The sequence below is a fragment of the Anomaloglossus baeobatrachus genome, chromosome 6 (genome assembly GCF_048569485.1).
Source record: "Anomaloglossus baeobatrachus isolate aAnoBae1 chromosome 6, aAnoBae1.hap1, whole genome shotgun sequence".
In the NCBI taxonomy this organism is placed as follows: domain Eukaryota; kingdom Metazoa; phylum Chordata; class Amphibia; order Anura; family Aromobatidae; genus Anomaloglossus; species Anomaloglossus baeobatrachus.
This window is the reverse complement of record NC_134358.1, coordinates 509,537,467-509,551,684: the sequence shown is the minus strand read 5'-3', so window position 1 is coordinate 509,551,684 and position 14,218 is coordinate 509,537,467.

The window sequence follows — 14,218 nt, the reverse complement described above, 5'->3', positions numbered from 1 at the left end:
TTTTTTGGAAAAGTCTGAGTTCATAGGAAACATCGAACTTCAGGTTCTCTCATTTCTACTCTTTATAGGTCATCACTTGAATTAGATGGTTTTATATTTCACTAAGTGACAATATTGCTTTCTAATTACTGATAGATTTCAGATGGTGTCATGACTTTTCATGGCTTTTTGCACCTCTCTTTCTTCAAGTGTTCAGTATGGACTGGTGCTTTAAATGGAAGTCCCTTGTCCCAAGTCATATACTCACCTTCCGGCGGCTTCACCTTTTATCATCGTCGCATCCAGTCAGTCTCTGTCGATTTGTGACCTGGCAGCTTGCTCCAATGTTTCATAGAGTCCGCCAGAGGTCACAAATCAATACATTTCTATGAGAGCTTTGCTCTGCCGCTCATAGAGATGCATTGACAGCTTGTGACGTAACGTCTAACTTCCAGCCAGTCAGAAGCTGCTGTCACAAGATGGCGCTATGGGATCGAAGCAGTATCGGGAAAAGGTGAAGACGCTGGAGGGTAAGAATATGACAAAAGGCTTACATCTAAAGCACCACGCCAACGCTTATAAAAACAAATGCTGAAGTGGTGCTGTTTTTTTTATCAGAATTTCCCTTTAACAAATTCTATAAATCATTCTATAAAGGACTGGACTTGACTCACTGTTTTGCCTGTGTCTTCCCAGACCAAAATATTTTTTGGCGAGTAAATTACTGTTTCAGTGATATCACGTTGTTGTGTGTCTATAGTGCACCTTACTTGTTCAGAACAGTATGAATAAATTAAAGCTAAAAATGTACTTTTTTTAAGGCCTTGAATGTTTAATTATCTCAGTAGGCATTTCCATCCAATCCTTTCATCATGGTATTAGGTCTTTCAGGCACCAATCTTTACTAAGGCAAGAAAAGGAAACAGATCTTACTTTAAAGGTGTCACTAGTGAGCAGCAGATGGTGGTGTGAGGTAGAGGACCATCATACCGGCCTTGGATCAGAGGGCTCACAAAGGCGGGAACTACTGATTGCAGCCAATAAAATATTTCATACTTAAAGGGGTTGTCCAGTTAAAACAATTTACTGATGGGAGTGGGTCCGAGCACTTGCACACTGCACTGCACAGAGTACTGGCATCAGCTACCGATTGCACTTTTATCCCTGTTGCAGAACTGAAGGCAGGTGGGATGCCCGATCACCACTCCTTTCATTCTCCATGGCAGTACCGGAAAAAGCCAAGCACAGCACTTCTCATATTCATAGGGAATAAATTAGGGAATAAATGAAGCAGTAATAGGGCATACGCACTGCCGCTCTATTCTAATGGCGATAGGTTTCCTGTTCCAGAGGTTGGCTGCACACTGATTAATGTTATCACCTATCTTGTGGGTAGGTTATAACTCGTTTTCAATAAACAACTCCCTTAAATGGGTTGTCGAAAACTATTTCATTTTTTTACTATCTGCCTAGGAACTAACAGTAAGGTAGATGCCTGTTGTGCCGGGTAGCGATCTCCACTGGCACAGAAAGATCACAGATGGCTCCTGCCGGTAATTTGGCGGCTTCTACTGATTACTGTTGTTGACAGAGCAGTGACTTCTCTTCCGCTCTGCTCTGTCAATGGTGAATGCCAACATCATGCTGATTGACAGCAACTTCCCCACTGCCTAACTGCAAGGAACCGGCTATCAATCAGCATGACGTCAGAAGTCACTATTGACAGAGGAGAGCGGAACAGAAGACGGTGCTCTGTCAATGAGATGTCAGCGGAAACAGCTGAATCACCAGCAGAAGCGGTCTGGAAGAGGAAGAGCTGCTCTGTTGACATGGAGCAGCAGAATCACTGTCAAGAGTGGTTGATGATCACTCTGAACTAGCGACAAGTTGAACAGGCAGGTATTTATCAACTACTGTATCTGCCTGTTAGTTTTAAGGCTTATAGTGAAAAAAAAAATAGTCTTGAATAATCCCTTTAATAGGGTTGTCCAGCAGTTTAAAAAAAAATAAATAGAATAAAACAAAAAAAAATACTATCAAACAGTAGACAAAGTGATAACATAAAAAAATCCAAAACATTATTGACCTGTTAAATTTCCCTGCAACTACAAAGAGCCTTGCGGCAATAATGTTATTCAAGCACAACTGCTGCAGCCAATCATTGTTATCAGCAGCGATGAATGTAATTGATTATTTCTAGTGTGGGAAGAATTAACAATAACATCTCAGTGCCAACTGTCCCTTAAGTGCGATATTACACTAGCCCGTCCTTTATTGCACTTTCCCAAACAACAGTAAACTGTCAACTGTAGAACAAATGAGGAAAGAAAAATAAGTATAGGGTGCATATATGCTGGAGATCAAAATTAGAGAACACACAATTTCCTAAATGTTGTGGTCATTGTGTACTCCTATGTGATTATATCCTAACATGAGTAAACTCGCATATTTTAAGCTTACGGTATTTCATAAATTGAACTTATTCTTAAGCACATAATAAAAATGTAAATGAGATATATGAAAAAGAACACTGATCAAAATTAGAGAACACTTTCAGATACCTGCAAGTTATTGGTGCTAATTTGGCACCTGGTGCTAATTTCCTTATTTATCTGACAACCCCTATTATCTGGCAGCCTAACTTTTCAGTTTGCACTGGCTTTGCAAAAATGCGGTGCCATTCCAAAGTGGCTGAAACCCTCCGGCAGCAGGTTGTCCAGTTGAAAGCCAAAGAGGTGACCCTATCAGCCATAGCAAGAGAAGTTGGTCATTCTAATGCCGGCGTCACACAGGATGATCTATCGTGCGATCGCACGAGCGATCGTACCCGCCCCCATCGTTTGTGAGTCATAGGCAATTAGTTACCCGTGGCGCACAAAGTTGTTAACCCCCTGTCAAACGCACTTACCTCCCGGACGACCTCGCTGTGGGCGGCGAACATCCTCTTCCTGAAGGGGGAGGGACGTTCGGCGTCACAGCGACGTCACACAGCGGCCGGCCAATAGAAGCAGAGGGGCGGAGATGAGCGGGACGTAAACATCCCGCCCACCTCCTTCTTTCCGCATTGCCGGCGGGACTCAGGTAAACATAGCAACAAAAAGAGGAAAATGTCCTCCAAAAATTAAGTATTACTTACTTCTTTTGTTGCTATGTTTATATTTAGTGTAGGGACCTACAAGCATGAGGTTCCGTGACACGGGTTGTAGGCTTACGTTTTTATGGCCATAAATACCAACAAAAACCTCATATTTATTTTTTTGAACAGGATACAGCTAGGCCCCTTTCTGTTGGGCCTTGCACTGTAGAGTGTCTGTCCGTGCATGATACACAGTGGGGTACTGCTTGGCAGCCCGCCTGATCTAATAGTATGGGCATCACCTAATAGGCTGCGGGTTTGTGACTGTGTTATCTGCATATGCGAACAGCGCTCTATGCAAGCCACTAGTTTGCAGTTTTATCATCTAGCAATCGCCCTCCTCCATTCCATGAAGGTGTGTGTGTGATTTGCTCCTCCTGCACCTGTGACGCTTCCACTTTAGTGAGGATTTAGCTGTATCCTGCTAGAGTACTAGTTTTTGGTCAGGGCGATGTACACACTGCAGCCCATCTTGCTGTAAGTAATAAGTCGGGACTCAGGTAAGCTGCAGTTCATCGTTCCCGAGGTGTCACACGGAGCGACGTGTGCTGCCTCGGGAACGATGAACAACTGGCGCAGAGAAGGTCGGACGATATTATGGAAATGAACGACGTGTCAACGAGCAACGATAAGGTGAGTATTTTTGCTTGTTCACAGTCGTTCGGAGGTGTCACACGGTACGATATGTCAAACGATGCTGGATGTGCGTCACTAACGACGTGACCCCGATGACATATCGCCCGATATATCATACCGTGTGATGCCGGCACTAGTCTGTGATTTCGAGAATATTGCATCTTTACAACATCACAAACTCTTTCAAGTCCCCTAAGAAGGCTGGTTGCCCTTGAAATACAAATGCAAGACAGGATAATGTGGAGAATCTCCATGGGTAATTATTTTAACACTGCATCTGGAATTGCTCTCCAGTTCAGCACTGAACAGGGTAAGAATCTGTCTCATCATACAGTGTCACGAAATTTAAGAGTATTTGGACTGAAAGCCCACTCTGCGGTGACAAAACCTCTCATTAGCAGAAAGAATTAAAAGGCTAGACTCACCTTTGGTGAAGAGCATGTTGTGTGGACAGAGGAGAAGTGGTCCACAGTTCATTTTAGTGGTGAAAGCAAGTTTAATTTATTTTGGTCTGATGCATTATGTTTGTCTACAAACTGGGTAAAGACTGAACCCAAAGTTTGTTAAGAAGTCAGTGAAAGGTGGAGGAGGAAGTGTTATGGTTTGGAGGGATGTTTTCTGCAGCAGGAGTTGGACCTCTCATACAGCTACATGGCAGAGTGAATGCAAGTTTGTATCAGAACTTTCTTCAACAACACATGGTTCCTTACTTGTGTTCATGACTCAATCAGCCAGCAATTTACATGCAGGACAATGTCCCATCACACAGCAAAACGGGTAAAGCAGTTCCTCACACGTTAAAACGTGAAACAGAACGTTTTAACGTCACAGAAAACGTTAAAACAAGGAAATAGCCAGCCTGGAGTCCTGATCTAAACCTAATAGAAAACCTCTGGAAAATTCTTGGTGACAAAGTTATGGCCAAGAAACCTACAACAGTCAAAGAACTGTGGAAGAGACTGGAAGAAGAGTGGACCAAAATCACACCAGAGCAATGTGAGAGACTAGTGATGTCCTGTGGCCGCAGATGTGCTGAAGTCATTAAAAGCAAAGGCCTGTACACTTCCTTCTGATTGGTGACTGTTGTTACCTTCAGAAAATTTAGTAATAATCTTTCTCTGTGCTACAGTCATTGTTGTTCTTTAATTATGATCATCACATTTTTGGCAAAATAAAGGTTTATGTTGATAAACTTTGGATCTTTTGCAAAACACTATTCTACTGGCATGGTGTACCCCTTACAAAAAACTTTCAAATGTTGATCAATGTAGATTACATTATTTCCAAAAATATGTAATTACTTACGTTATGTGTTTTTCTAGAACCCCTGACAGTACAACGGAGAGAGGGGATCTGCCCTTCAAGGACAGACAACCTACTGAATAAAAGGACGGTACCTCTCCCAAACATAAGTTGGATTACAGAGCATGAGAGAACCTCCAGGTAGAAATTGCTAAATTATACCTTCACCAAACACCACTATATACACCGTGTCCATTATGTATACACTTTTTTTGTTTTGTTTGTTGTTTTTTTTTTTATAAAAACACCGTACAATGTGAAAGGAAAGAATATATGGGTGCTGTTATGAGTTCTGAAAAAAACATATTACATGTAACTAATTACGTATTTTTTAAGGCCACTCTGAGGAACGTCTGGTATTTCTTATATGTAGGCACGTAATAATACGTGTACTTCAAGTCCAGGACCACCATATAACACCTCGGGAATAGCATTTTTATTGTCGACCTGATGGTCTCCATCTTGAAGATATCCGTTTTTATGTTACCGTTCTGGCGTTTCAGATTTATTATGGTTCTGACAGATCCTTCCATTTTTTTTATTAAGAAGAGAGGGGAATAACATCCCATCCCCTGTTCCTGCACAAGGACCTCCAAGAGAACTAATTTTCCTATCAGATCTAGTACCTCTGCTACCAGCGCCTGTTGTTCTACCAGGGATGTTCGGGGGAATGTTAACACAATCCTCTGTGGCGGTATGTTTCAAAATTTCAACCTTAGGCCATACCTCACTAGTGTGAGGTTCCACCAGCTGGAGAAAGTCTTTTCCCAGGCAGGAAGGAATAAAGACAGTCTTCCCCCTACCTGGAGATACCCATCATTGGAAGGACTTCTGCTCTTTTGGGGAAGGGCGCTTGAACATAAAGCCCCGGTCCTTCCTGTCTCGGTCCATGTTCCATCTCTTCTTGATATCTGGGGGGTCTTCTTCGGGTTCCTCTTCGTTTCCGAAAGGACCTTCTATAGGAAGGAAATGACAGGTGTGGGAATTGTTTCTTCCTGTCAGAGACCTGGTCGTGCATGTTGCTGAGATGGCTGGTCTCAGGGCCCCTGCTGAAGCCTCCCAGGTCCCTTTAAGGAAGCTGTCTGCCCTCTTATCCATAGGATCCTTTTCAATACTCCCAAATCTTCAAAGGGCAAGGTGAGTTTTTTGGATGCCTTTGAGATAGCCACACCCAATTTCGGTGCCTTATTCCATGATGTTGTGGCGGATTCATCAAAGGAATATTTCCTTTTAAAGGATAATGGAAGAAGACCCCTTTTTTCTGGCTTTTCCCACTCCCTCTTGATAAGAGCCTTGATCGTCTTGTTAATCGGGAAGGTCTGATGTTTTCGCTGCTCTAGGCCTCCGAACATGATGTCCTCCACAGTCTTGTGGGTGTTCTCCTTAACTATGCCCATGGTAGACCTCACCGCTCTGACCAACCTGTCTGTATTCTCTATAAGGAAGCAGTGACAACTCCCAGTATAGGTGCCAGAAGAGGATGATGAATGAGAGGCGTCAGAGGACCCGCATTCTCGTTCCAATCTGTCCAACTCACTTGAGTGAGCGAAAGGTCTTCTAAACCTCCTTTTCCCTTTTAAAAGCTTTTCTCCTCCGATCTAATAATGGCCCTAAGATCTGAGGAGAAAAGCTAGGGGTTTCCTCATAGACAGTCTGCTGTATGCATGACTGACACAGACGTTTGAGCTAGGAACTGGGTAAATCTCCCCTACAGAGGGCAAATATCCCCTACAGAGGGTGCACTCCCTGTTCTTAGTCTTCATAAGACTTTTCCTGGGCCTCTCCTAAGAATACACCATAGGAGAAAAAAGCAGAATCCTTTATAAAGTGAACTTCCACATAGACCACTTCCCAAAAGGATGTCACTGAGGGTACCTATAAGAAAGAGAAATCGGGTCAAGTGACACATTTCCTCTGGAGAATTCGGAGTCAGTTTTTTCCCCTGGGTCCGCTTTACTGGATCCACGGCTTTGCTGGCTAGTTCCACTGACACTCCATCTGGACCGTCCATCAGAGTGAATGCCAGCCTTACCACAATGCCCCTGCCAGGCCCTCTGCTGCCGACCTGGACAAGTCAAGGCTTGTTGCTGCTGCTGCGGCTGATCTTCCATCCTGCTGGAGGGAATGACGGGCTGGAGCAAAAAGCATTCTACTGGCGGTCAGACCACACTTCTAAACAAATGTGGGACATGCCAGGTACAGCTCCTCTTCCAAAAACCTCCTCCACTGCTCTCCGGAAGTGTGCTCCGCCTTCCGGTCACGTGACTCTGATCACATGATCTTAGGTGCGCATGTGGCGCCCCCTGAGGCTTAAGTCGCCACAGGGTACTGCACCTGACTTAAGGTGCGGTGCTCATCCCGAGTAAGGTAGAGGTTAATTGCTTGTGTTTCTCACATCCACAAACCACACACAGTAAGGTGTTTTTCCACCTGGGTAGTTGCCTGGAGTAGATAGGGGGTTGGCCATCACGAGACATGGGACTTTCCTGGTCACTAGGACAACCACCTGGGGGCGGGCACCACTTGGGAAAAAGGAAGCAGCATCTCCACCCATCGTTAGTTAGCCCCGGACACAGTTTGGGGTGAGGAGCGCGGTCGTGACTTCGGTCCAGGCACATTCTCTCTACCTTGACACTTCTGGGAGGACGGCAAGACCCGTGGCTTGGAGCAAGCTGCTCAGCCTGGGTTTTCTACAGCTACCAAGTATCCTAGGGTCTGCGGCGAGTGCAGAAAACACCCACAGCCCGTTTCACATTCCATCCACGGGATTGGAGGGACCCCGACCAGAAAGGACACACAGTGGGAACACTGGCAGTTACCTCTGAACTACCCGGGATCGGCTGGGGCCCATCATGGCAGAGACTTGTACCCTGAGGCTGCATTGGAACTGTGAGTAAAAATAACTGGACCCGCAGCAACTCACTCAACTTCCTATTGCCGACTCCGTTGCCCCGCGCCTTGGCACCAAAGGCCGTTAATTCGGTCATCATCCTCCCCGGGGCTTGCTCCACCTGTGGGGAGCAGGACCATCTTTGCTGCAACACCATCAACCCCGGAGGACATCACCCGCAGCGGAGGCTAATTCCTGGCCCACAGGTGGCGTCACGAGACAATTATCCCCATCATCCCATCCACTATTCATCCACTATTCATCCCCCGAAGCCGGGCAGGGCCACCCGTGACATCCCAGACCCGACATCACTGGCCCAGTGTCGAAAAAAGTTAACCCCTTGCCCCATGGGTGCTACACGCTCATCATCGGAGCGCGTCAGTATGAATGCGCGCCTCACACATGCTTACCCAGGAAATGTGGCAGCCTGCACTAACACCCCTGGGGCGCTGCAGCTCGCGTCTGCTTGCAAACGTGAAAGTATCCCTGGGCCCACAGCCGCGGCTGCTCTAGGACCCCTCACTCCAGCCACAGCAGGGACCTTTCTGCTGCACGTACCGACGAGCGAGGCCTGGGAACTTCTTTGGTGCGTACCGCTTCAGAAGTTCCCCCTCCAAGGATAGAAAACTAACAGATGCATGGGAGAGGTACCACCCTTATATTCTGTAGGTCCTTGAAGGTCGGATCCCCTCTCTCTGCGGTGCTGTCATGGGTGAGAGGAAAAAGGCAAGTGATCTTACATTGTTCGTATTGCACGTATTGCACGTATTGCACAGAACAATTGAAAATCCATATGGCCATCTGTGTGTCCGTGTGTGTCATCTGTGTGACATCCGTGTGCTGTCCGTATGTCCGTGTGACACATCTATGTGTCATCAATGTGATCGGTACCAGAAAAAACCCGAATAATACTGAAATTAATTTTTTTTATGTATAAAAGACGTACAAAGCCAGAAAAATAATAGACAAATGTTAGATAGATAGACCATAGATACTGTACAGTAGAGACATAATAAATAGATAGATGGCTTATACAGCTATTTGGCATAGTTAATAATTTTAGAAAAAAAAACGTGGCATTCCCTCTAAGTTTCTTATCCAACACAGGCAACCTTCAGCTGTCAGCTGTCCCTTGGTTGGTTTTGAAAATAGAGCGGATCCCAAGATTTTTTTCAAAACCAGGAAAGGGACAGCAGACAACTGGGGGCTGATATTTTTAGGGTGCAAAGTGTCATGGTTATCTGGCCCTTCCCAGCCTAAAAATAGCAGCCTGCAATCACCCCAGAGGTAGTGCATCCATTATATGTGCTAAATCTGGCGCTATACATGGCTTTTTCCATTACCCAGGTGCAGTTGCAAACAGGGTAATATATGGGGTTGATACCATTAGTGAATTGCCAGCTGGCATCAAGCACAATACTAATCCAGTACAAATATAAAAACAAAATATTTGGACAAACACTCAACAGCTACAGCCCTCTTTTTCCAATTTATTAAAAATGTATTTATAAAAAAAAAGTCCGTTGTAATCCATAGCGATATCCCACAACGTTTCCCAAACTCATGACTTCACTGCTGATCACTGCCCACTGCAGGTTCACTCACTACTGTGTGACACACTACAGTGACCTAGGCTGACCTCATGAGGTCATCTCAGTTCACTGCAGTGGTTCTCACACACAATAGTGTGTGAGGCTGCAGTGACTGCTCTCCCAGTCAATGAGGAATGTGTTTTTCATTGGCCGGTGAGTCTTGGAATGTCGAGGGAGCCCCTTTTGGATTACGCCAGACCTTAGATTAGGATTTTTGCAGGGAAATAAATTGGTGAATGAGGTTGTCTTTTGTCATTATTTCTTTCATTATTTTCTCTTTTTATGTCTTTCAGATTTGCTTTTGGGGAACATCATGGGACATCGCCATGGATTACAGAGGGCTTTTTTTTTCAAAATAAAAACATTTTTAATAAATGGGCTGTAGTCGGGGGTGTTTGTTCAAATTACTAATACCAGTACTTGATGCCTGCTGATAATTCACAGCTGGAACCAAATCCATATATTACCCCATTTGCCACTAGAGCAATGGTAAAAGTCGAGCACAATGCCACCTCTAGGGCAACTGCGGGCTTCTAATAAAAATAGCCCTTTCCATCCTAAAAATTTAAGCCCCAAGTTGTCTGCTGTCCCTTGGCTGGTTTTGAAAAATGAGGAGACCCTATGCTGTTTTTTTTAATTATTTGTTCAAATAATTTAAAAAATCAGTGTGGGATCCCCTCTATTGTTCAAAACCAGCCAAGGGACAGCAGACAGCTGAGAGTTGCAGTCCGTAGCTGCTGCTGTTCCTGTGCTGGTTATGAAAATTAGTCATTAATTCTGCTAAATAGCATGGTAGTGCTTGCTCATCACTAGTTATGAGTACCCAGCACCCGTGCATGGTAGTGCTCGCTCATCACTAGTTACGAATACTGAGCACCAGAACTGTGGAGTCGGTGTTCATTTTGGTGGAGTCGGAGTTGGTATAAAATGGACCGACTTCGACTCCTAAAATACAGTCATATGAAAAAGTTTGGGCACCCCTATTAATGTTAACCTTTTTTCTTTATAACAATTTGGGTTTTTTCAACAGCTATTTCAGTTTCATATATCTAATAACTGATGGACTGAGATGCTCGGCGACCATCAAACTTAACTGAACTGGAATTGTTTTGTAAACAGAAATGGTCAAATACACCTTCATCCAGGATCCAGGAACTCATTAAAAGCTACAGGAAGCGACTAGAGGCTGTTATTTTTTGCAAAAGGAGGATCTACAGAATATTAATGTCACTTTTATGTTGAGGTGCCCATACTTTTGCACTGGTCAAATTTTGTTTAAATGCGGATTTCACTTCTCCATTACTATTTGCAGCGGCAATTGAACCATTGGCAGCTATGCTTCGTGCATCCGCTGGCGTAAAGGGGTTTGAGATGGGCGGTCTGGAGCATAAGGTTTCCCTCTATGCGGACGATTTGTTGCTGTATCTCAGGGAGGTGGGGACATCGGTGGGCCCAGCAATTAATATTATTAAAGAATTTGGTAGGCGCTCGGGACTCCTAATAAACTGGAAGAAATCGGCCCTGCTCCCTATAGATCCACTCCCATCTAATTTTAGTACTCTGGGGCTGCCAATTCCGACGGTGGATAAATTTAAATACCTGGGGATTGTGGTTAGTGCCCGACCGCGTGATTACTACTCTCAAAATCTGGAACCAGTGCTGGCTCAGTTTAGGAACAAGATAGATGCCTGGTGTCGACTCCCACTGTCCCTTATTGGCCGTGCTAATCTACTAAAAATGGTACTGATGCCCAAACTTCTGTATCTTCTCCACAACGCCCCAATATGGATCCACTGGAAATTTTTCCGTAAAATCAGCACTTTGTTTCGGGAACTCTTGTGGAAAAAGCAGCAGGCTAGAATCCGCCTTGAGACCCTGCAGAGAGGGAAGGAGGATGGGGGTCTGGCAGTCCCCAACCCGTGGGTTTATTATGTTGCGGCACAGATGCAGCACTTCAGGGGGTGGGGAAAGGATGAGGCATATGACGCTGGGGGCAAATTGGTGAGGGGCCTTGCAGAATGGGGATACCCAGTGGCTTTTTTGGACGCAGGATACTCACCCAGAGGAGGACCATTATATCCAACATTATCATTGATGTACAAGGTGTGGGATAGAGGGAAGCAGTTGCTGGGAATATCAGGAATGACTGAGTACTGGCCCTTATGGCATAATCGTGGACTGGCGGAGCTGCAGAGACTCCCGGGTTGGAGAATGTGGGTGAGCAGGGGGGTGCATCAGGTGTCTCAGATTCTTCAGAATAATATACTTAAAAGATTTGACCAGCTTCAAGCTGAGTTTGGGATACCGCACAGTTCCTTTTACCAATACCTGCAGCTCCGTCATGCCTATGAGACACAGACACGTCGTATGGACATTAGGATAGAGCGGAATCACACTCTTACTGATTTGTTGACATCTGACTGCTCCTATGGTATTATTTCTAGGTTATATACAGTGATGTTATCTAGACACCTCGACAAATTCCCTTTGCAGGCTAGAGAGAAGTGGGAGAGGGACCTAGGCCCTATGACAGAGGAACAGTGGGGTGAGGTCCTGTCTCAGACTCCAAGCCTTGCTGTATCTGAAGACCAACGACTGTCACAGCTATTCCTGTTACATAGAGTATATAGGACACCTAGTCTATTGCATAAGATGGGAGTTAGGATGGATGATCTGTGTCCTAGTTGCGGACAGGAGGGTGCTAATCTGATGCATATGATGTGGTCCTGTGGGAACATTGAAGATTACTGGAGGGCAGTACTAGAATTGGTTAGACAAGTTTTCAATATCCGTCTACAGCCAAGACCTATTATATGTATCCTGGGTCTACTGGAAGGGGGGGGTGGACTTGAGTTTGCCGGTAATGGTCGGTATTACACGTCTCTTGTACCAGGCTAGGAAACTGTTGGCCTACCACTGGTTGGACCCAGCGTCTCCGGTCATCGGGGATTTTAGGGAAAGAGTAAACGCTATACTTCGACTGGAGAGAGGAGTATACCTTAAAAGAAATGCATTGAAAAAGTTCTATAAGATCTGGGGGGCATGGTTGGATACCCCAGGCCTTCCCTCCTCGGCATTACTGCAGGACAGTGCGAGCGACCAGGTCCTTCTCCTTCTGACCGGTTAACAAATTTCCTCAAATAGGGTGATATGCGTACTGCTGGAATGTGTGTGTATGTATATGTGTGTGCATGTATATGTGTGTGTGCGTGTGTGTGCGCGTGTGTGTGCGCGTGTGTGTGCGTGCGTGCGTGCGTGCGTGTGTGCGTGTATGTATATGTGTATATATATATAATGTCATAATGATGCTGGGTAAGCTATACTATGGAGAATATATTGGGAAATAATATGCACTTTGAGACCCATATTGAAATGAGACGTGGACTGCGGGTGCATTGTTTATTATGTTATTTGTGTGGTTTTTCTTATTGACTAAAGGTTTTTCCCCTTTCTGTGATATTTCTATGGGGGGAATTTATTTTATGTGTTGTATAATTTTGCTGTTAAATAAAAATGAACCTGATTTAAAAAAAAAAAATGCAGATTGCACATTTTCTGTCAGTACAATAAACCTCATTTCAATACAGAAATATTACTGAGTCCATCAGTTATTAGATATATGAAACTGAAATAGCTGTTGCAAAAACCAAAATTGTTAGAAAGAAAAAAGGTTAACATTAATAGGGGTGCCCAAACTTTTTCATATGACTGTATATAATAAATTGGGGACAGTAGTGCAATGCAGAATGTGCTGAATATTTTTTCATAGGAATTTGGGAAAGTTATGAAATGTCCTATAAATGGCTGTTCTATTCCTGATCTAAGGCTACATTCACACACAGCGTTTTTGCTGCGTTTTTTGAGGATACGTTTTTCAGCTGCAAAAGCAGATCAGCTTTTTAAAAAAACTGATAATGTTAATAATGTTTTCAATAGCAAAAGCAGATTAGAAAAACGTATTGCATGCATTTAGGCTGCGTCTAGCACTGCAGCGTAAATGCATGCGTCCTGCGTCCTCAGCACAATCTGTGAAGATTGTGCATAATCCATCTGCATGTTGCGTTTGAGAGCACAGCGATTTGGATGCTGAAATTTTGATCCAAATCGGTGCGCTCAAAAATGCGGCATGTCACTTCTTTCATGCACTTTGGATGCAGCTCCCACTCTGTCTATGGGAGAGGCAGCATCCAGAGCGCATGAAATCGGATTTTTTTCTGCAGAAACACTGCATCCATTATGCAGTATTTCTGCGGCGATTTGAATCACACATGAGCTGTCAAATCGCTGCAGAATTTTCTGCAGTGACACAACGCAACGTGCGCACATGCCCTTATGAACAACAGCTAGAAGAAAATTTAGGATTCAGTATGAGTGAGATGGAGCTACAGTGCTGTTCATGTAAGTGAGGAGCAAATAGATATTACAACAGAAGAACAGCAAAACGATACTTTAGAATTAGATGATCTTGTTGAAGCTGCTTCAAAACACTTTCATATTCATCACATGCGCTGTGTTGTGCACACGCTGCAGCTGGCAATAAGAGATAGTCTGCAAGAGGGACATGCTGGAAATCTGATTGGAAAAGTGAGGAAATTGGTTATTGCTGCCAGAACCCCTAAAATTGATTCCATCTTGAAGAGACGTGCTGGAAAGGGGCAATTGTTGATCAAGCCACTCGGTGAG